Genomic DNA, 8207 nt, shown 5'->3' on the forward strand with positions numbered 1-8207 from the left:
TTAAAAAATAAAACAAAATGCTATTATAGAATTAAATATTCCTTTTTAGTACATAAAACCATCTAAAAGTCAATTTAATAGATTGAAAATAAAGATATCCTTGCACATTAATAACTATGAATTCAAGCAAAAGTTAAGATTTCAACTTCCCATGTTGACATAAGCCATAAATTAATAAACTATTCTAATTCTAGTGTTAAAAACGTTCAAGCATGAACTTTCCAATAATGGATATGTATGGAGAGGGTAGTTGTTTAAGGAACATGCTTAGGAAATCATGTTACTTGTAGATCATTGAAAAGTGTAAATTTGATCTTTAAAACTTTAGTCTTGAGTCCTAAGAATAAAATTAATTTTAAGTGAAAGGTATAGTCATGACATATATTCACATGATCTTTATGTTTGTATATATGTATATGAAGTTGTTAAACATGGACATGCTTATGTGGCTATCCCATTTATGCATGCTAAGTGCCTCAAGGAGATAATGCTAGTTGTGTATTGTGCATGTCAAGGTCAAATCCTTTCAATTAACCTTCATTAGTTAGCTCTAATCAGCACTTTTTCACTCCATCAAGGGTTCCTTCAATTATCATCTTCATTACTTCTCAAAAAGGTGGTTATATGAATTAACATTCTTTCCAAGAGGCCATGAAGGGTAAGTACCTAGTTACTTTATCAAGGGGATACATTCAGTGCAAAGATCATGAAGAATTTAATCACTCCATTGGTAAGCTCATATTTTACATTTCTTTCAAGGGAGCCTATGAACATGTAAACTATATGTTTTAGTTTCATCTCACTCGATGGTAAGGCTTGATGTCCTTAACATGGTCTTGGTCCATTTTGATAGATATCTTACCTCTTCCTCTACTAATTATATAGGATGGTTGGAGGGTTTTAGTTTAATGACTAGATTTTGAAGCTTTCTAAAAAAATAATGATATATAAATTGTCAAAACTTCTTTGGTCATATTCAAAAAGGATGGAACCACTATTGTCCATAGTGCAAATACAATGTCTACCACATTTCTTCTTAAAGCCAATATCTTTGTGGTCAACCTCTTCTAATAAAGAAACCTTCATTAAAAGGAACTAAATTAGGATAAATGAAAATGAGATTATAAACACTTAACCTTTATTGATTAAACTTTTCATTAGATTGATAGAATAAAAGATTTTATCATTTGACTAATGACTATTTTTCATTGTTGATCTTGCAAGAAACTTGGGTTCACCAATCTGATAGAGGATGATACAATCTTCCTATTTCATGCCAACCTAAATTGATTGTAGATTTTAGAATCTTCAATAATCTAAAATTCTATTTTAGATTAAAAGCTTTCCTAAAAATATCAATTTTAAAATAATTATAAAATTATGTAATGTTCCCTTATTTATTATTTCTTTTTTATATTTCCAATTTGAGATAGAAGACATAGAAAGGATTCTTTTTAAAGAGACATAAAATTCTCACAATCCATTCTTAGAGTAACCAAATTAAATCCTTAGACATTGTTGCGACATCTAACTCAGTACTCATGGATTTGCCTTTAGCTTTGTGAAGAGAGATATTTCAAATTCATTTTCATAAATAACTAGTGGATCAAGTATTTAGCTTTGGGGAATCTAGATTTATGAAATTTCACTATTCAAATGATAAACTTATTTGCTAAAATATTTGGTCTCATAATGACGTAGTTGAAGATTGTGAAAGCTGCTACTTAAGGTTCAAAACTTGAATTCTATGTATACCTATATATTTTTTGTGCCTTTTTTTTTTAGATGTACTATATTTTATATGGACAAAATTATGTGATCTTGTAAGAATATTCTTCAATGTAACTAATTGAGCTTCCTTCTCATGCTCTTTATGCTCTAAATAGTTTTTCATGATGTATCTTTTTTTATAACAACTAAAGTACTTGTTTCTCTTATACATCATATTGTATCCACATTCACCTTTGTTACCATAAATATTATTTTATATTCTCCATTTAGCAACTAAAATCACCTAATTGGCTCCACTTTCTCCATGGAAAAAGTATCTTTACCATATTGTATGGGCATTAACAATAATACTCCTTAAAACCATAATGGTTAAATTGAAATCATCAAGATAGTCTTCAACATAACTCTTTATATATATTTGAAGATAAAACAATTTTTTTCAAATAGAAACAAATTATCATTGGCTTAATGATATTTATAAGTGATTGAAGTCATAAGTTTCATATCTAATTAGACTAAAATTACATCTTAGGTGCATGATAGGTGACAAGCACACTCTTAAAATAATTTGACTTTGAACTAACTTAAGAAAGCCCAATTATTTAACTTTGTGCTTGGAATATGGTATTTATGTAGCTTTTAATGCATTTTAGATTTGGTGAAAGGCATGTGAGGAAAGTGAAGGAGCATGGGTTAGTAGTGGAATTTGTAAATGATAGCATAATTAACTCTGTATGAAAAATATCACAAAGATAAAGCTACATAACTATTGACACCGTTTCAACTTTCACCTAGTGCCATCTTTCTTTATGAAAAATGCAACATTTAGGCAAAATGGAACTAGGATGGAACTACACAAGCAGTAGGGCCACCTTGGTGCCATTTCATTTTGATAGCATGGGGTACATTATTTGGATAATTCGTAGCTTACCTTAGCATCTCCTACCTTGTTTTTTATACCTTCACTTAGGGCAACTATGAGCACATGTAAATACTTTTTTTGAGCAAATGAATGGAGTATTTTGGAGAACCTTAGGGGGGATTCTTCCTTCATTGAGGAGTTGTTATGGTCTCTATAGTCTTTGTAATATTCTAATGTTTTAAACTCAATGATATTTGCATGTTGCTATTAACACAATTTAGTTTTTTTTAAGTTTGAATATTCTATTTATACTCCTTAGTTAAGTATTATTCTTATGTCTTTTGAGTATGATTGATGCCATAAATTGCATGGCAATGAAAGCAAAAATCATCTCTTAAGCTTGATATCGACATTAAACACACTCCCAAACTAGTTCATTTATACGCTATTATCTATCATATGATTGGTTTTCTAGTATTTTGTATTAGTTGTTAATGTTTAAAACTTCTTTAATGAATGATGGTGGTCTTAGGATTCTCTTAGAACATCTCAAAAGCAAGAACAAGGTATGAATAGAGCTAAATTTAAGGAATATATGGATTACTCCATTCCTTATTTTTAGACCATTAGGGTATTCTAGGGCTCTCTAGATCCTTGCACAAAAGTAAATAGACATTTAAAACCTTTAAATCTAGAAAATTAGTATATTAACTTAGATCTAGATGTTCCAAGATTAGATCTAATTGGTGAATAAGTATCAAAATCATTGTAAATCTCACAAACCTAGAGATCTTTTGCTGTAATATCTCTTTTTCCTTGAATCCAAGCACTAGAGGGATGTAATCCTCTTAAAAGGTTGGTGGCTAGAGCTTTCTTCTCTTTGCTGTGACTAAGAATACAAGACTGAAGCCTTAACCCCTAAAAGGGGTTTATATAGGCTTCTAGTGGGCTTAAGTAATTTGAGCTCATCTTAGGCTTTTGTCACTTAAACTATCTCACTTGGGTTCCAATTGATTAATTAACCATATTGAGCTCTAATTAATCAATTAACCCAATCTAAATAAGTCATTCACAAGCTCCTGTGAAATATTACGTATTTACCAAAACAACCTTACGCACATATGTGAAGAAAGAACTCAACTAACCCTCATAAATAGTGTAATCAAGGGATACAAGCTCAATAGGGGACCATTGGAACCATAGACAAATATTGGCTCTCTTGAAATCCAATTTTGAAGTTGATTCAACATCTCACTATAGACAGTCAACTGCATTCCAATATCCTATGTATATTACAACGAGATACAAGAACTTAGGTCCATGACCTTCTATCCACTATATGTAGGTTCCTTATGAACTAGTGTCTATAACCTAACAATGTGAACGCTATCAACCTCTACCATTCTTGAGTTACAAATCTTCTTATTATGTGATCAAAGGACATACCCGAACTTATAAAGAGCATTTGTGAAATTCCAATAAGGAATTACTATGACCATAACTTTCCTAATCATATGTCCTTAGGATTACATGAGAGGACATACTGTCTCAATCCCATGAGATATCATGGTGCCTCTGTTAAGAATATCCATTGTCACTGAATTCCATCAATAGTGACCCAAATCATAGGGAATCTATGACCACCTTAGGATCTCACTTGTAAGTAAAAGCTATTACAAACTTTAGCACAAACTTAGTATCCTCTCAAGTTTGAGAGATCATATAATATAGCAGGGTGGTGAGATCATGATTACTTGATAGTCAATGTCATGACTCACTATAGATTTAATCTAATGTGTAACCATACACATTAGTATGCTCACCATAGTAACCTCATCCTAATGACCAAGACTAGTCATCCCTCTAAATAGTAGGTAGTGCACTACAACCTCAAATGGATTGCCTAAGTCTATGAACTAGTTATGATCTGGTTATGATCTAATCATTTACTTTTAATGACTCATGGCTTGAATCTTCTATACAACTCCTAATGCATCTAAGTCATGTACAATAAAAAAGATGTTAGGCTAGAATGCTAAAAAAGTATAATGCATGGAATAGATAGATAATAAGGGAAACTAGAATTTTATTAAATAAATAATAAATCCATAAAAATGTTAAATTATGTCATGCTTTTAAGGGCTTTTTCCTAACACTAAAGGATCAAAGTCACATGAAGATCAACGAAACAATCTTATTTCAACCAATATAAAGTTTGAGAAAGGTCAATGGGATTAGAGATGTTCAAATGGGTTTAAGTAAATTCTTTTAAATTCTAGACTCTTTAAATATCAATCTCAACAATTTTGAGAATATGTGGACATGATTTTTAGTTGCAAAGAAATCAGTAAATATTGATGAAAAACAGGAATGTTGACAGAACTATGGAGCTTTGTATAAAAAATGGTGCCACCACAAGCCTTGGTGCCATTTTCTAAACCTAGTGCTATTTTGAGTAGAAGAAGTCCACCTATTAAAAAAAAAATGGTGCCAAGATGGTGCAACCTTATAACCTAGCACCATTTTCACTAAAACTGCCATCATTTTGTTTTGAAACTCCAAGAAGTCATGAGATCCACATTCTTGAACTCCTTTCAAGCCATCGTTAGATCTCTCACCTTGTTTTAGACGCCTTTACATGGTTTACAACTTAGGAAACATAAGAGAACTTATTTAAAGAGATTTTACAACTAGACAAGGGGGATTTTTGGGGAAGTCCCCTTAGTAAGGAACACTTCTTCAACCTCCAACTTTTTGACTTATTGTTATAACTTCAATCCTTGTAATGTTTTTCTCCTTTTAGTTATTTTATAATATCTTATACTTCTTTCTTTTAATTATTCTCATATATACTTCTAAGTTTTGGCTTAATACAATATTGAATTTGAATCTTGAGTTTTAATGATGATTTCCTTACTGTATGATTTTGCTCTTCATTTTCACTCCATTTGCATGTCTTTTGAGTAATGGTTTAGGCTAAGAAGAAGTGGGTCTCTAAGATCTCCCTTGTGCCCATGAAATGGCCTTCAAATCTTAAGGAAGTCATGATTTATTCAACTTATTAGTTGGAACACTCCACTTTAATTAGAATACAAAGCCTTGATGCTTGGAAATTAGAGTTTAAAGGCCCCCATTGAGGGCATCTTAAGCACTTGGTGGCGAGAGTCATTTTGATTTGAGATGACCATTATTAAACCTTTAATTATATAATTTGGCAAACAAATTAACTGTGAGGGATTTAGTTAAATCGTGCTTGTGTTGAAAATTCTCCAACTAAAGCACCTATAGGTAGTTTTAGTTGTGTTAACTTAATTAAGGTTCTTTTCATGGTAAGAAGAGAGCTCAAGGGACTCCCTAGTACTTTTGTAAATCATGTTAAGTCAAATTTGAATTTAAATGCACTTGTTTTTTCCCCTATATATATATATAGATTTTATAAAATTCATCAACCTTTTTTTCAAGCAATTAAGTGAAAGAGTTTGCCTAAAAAATTCTAATCCTCCTCAAATATTTCCAATTCCCCTATTCATCTAAGATCACCTCCTTGTAGTTTGACACCCAATTCACTGGAATTTTAAAATTACAATTGACTCCTTATACTTAGAAACTGCACTTTGGTATACACATTTGGGAGTAGTTTAAGTAGCAACCTAGGTTGAGGAGATAGAGACCCTTATGACCTCTCTTTTGCCCATGAAATGTTCTCAAATCTTAAATGTTTGGTAAACTCAGGTTGTGATCAAGACTTCCTTGTTTCGATTAGAGTTTTAGTCCTTGATGTTAAGAAATTGTAGTTTATGAGCCTTTGTAAGAGTATCTCAGGTGTATAATAGTCAAAAACCATTTTTGATGTAAGATGACTTTTAATGTGCTCCTAGATATATGATTTGGCAAGCAAATAAGTAGCTAAAACTTGACACATATAGAGGTGTAACTCACAAGTGTGAGACTTTCAAATTGGTTAAGTTTGTATTGAAAACCTTCCAGCTAAGAATACTTTTTAGGTAATTTTAATATCTTAATTTGATTAAAGGTCTTTTCATAGAAGTAAGGGAATCCAATGGATCCCTTAATACTTAACACTTTTGCAAGAATTTTCAAATCTAATTTCATCTTAGTTTCATTTAAGTTTCCCCCTTGTTTTTGAGAAGTTTCATGAAACTTTTTTTGTTTTTTTTTTGTTAACAACTAAATGAAAGAGTCACCTTAAAAAATTTCACTCACTTGTACCCCTAAAGCCATCTCCTCATGGATGATGCTCAACTTACTAAGACTCTTAACTACAACTCCTTTCTACATTTAGGGACTATACAATATGGTATACTCATTTATGAGTTTCCAATAAGCTTCCCAACTCTATTGATAACCTATAAGAATATTGGAATATCATTTTATGCTTAATATATGAGTTTATTAATTTTCATATAGGACATTCTCACAGCTAAAGAGTCTTTACCTTTATCTATGATTATGAATAAATCATAATCATAATCATAGAAGGATTCAATGATTTATGTGGTTTGACACCTTTGGACCCTCTCCAAACTATTTTTAATAGATTTCACTATCTTCCAAATAGTAAGCCTTATTTCCTTATATATTTGGAATATAAGTAGTGAAAAAGCTACCCAAAAAGAGTTGGATTTTTCATTTACCATCTAAAGATGAATTCTAATGCTCAATGATTTATGTGGTTTGACACCTTTGGATCCTTTCCAAACTATTTTTAATAGATTTCACTATCTTCCAAATGGTAAGCCTTATTTTCTTATATATTTGGATTATAAGTAGTGAAGAAGCTAACAAAAAAGAGTTGGAATATTTACCATCTAAAGATGAATTCTAACGCTCTATCATTTGAAGGTTCATGTTAAACATGTCTTCTTGTTTATTGGATTTCATCTCAAGGATACTAGCTTGATCTTATTGATCAAAAATAGTCTAAAGATGAATCCTAGGCTATTATTCTCTAATTTGATGGCAATAGGTCTCCAAGATGAGATAGCTCAAGTTTCACATAATCCAATACTTGAAGACATGATTATTTCGAAGATAAGTAGAGATACCTAGATAAAACACACACAAACAAATTTAATGCTTATTTTAAGGTTATGATTATTTTGACTTTTGTCACAAGGAATCATGAACTACCAAATATTGAACAAAAGTATCCTATAGTTTTGTGGCTTTTGACGACTTTAGAATTTCAATACCAAAACCAATAAAAATCACTATCTCTTTTTCTCTCCCTATTCATTCTCTTTTTCTTTCTCACACTATTTCTCTTCCCTTTCCCTTCTATCCCCCTCTAAGGAGAAGGTCACACCTTAATTTAATGTACTTTTAGGGCATCAAACGAACATATTTCAAATATATCTCAAAACTTGCTTATTCTAATCTACCTACAGCATCATAAGGAATAAATAAAAAATAAAAAATACAAATAATGAAAATTTTCTCTTTCTTTCTCTTTCTCCTTTTCTCCTTCTCTCTCTCTTTCTCTTAAGCCTCTCTTTACTTCTAAAGATAGTTTCACTATAATTAATGAGTTGTTAGGTCACAAAACAAACATACATCTAAGATACATCTCAACAAAACTAAGTAAACATCAATC

The sequence above is a fragment of the Vitis vinifera genome, chromosome 3 (assembly GCF_030704535.1).
Source record: "Vitis vinifera cultivar Pinot Noir 40024 chromosome 3, ASM3070453v1".
Taxonomy (NCBI): Eukaryota; Viridiplantae; Streptophyta; class Magnoliopsida; order Vitales; family Vitaceae; genus Vitis; species Vitis vinifera.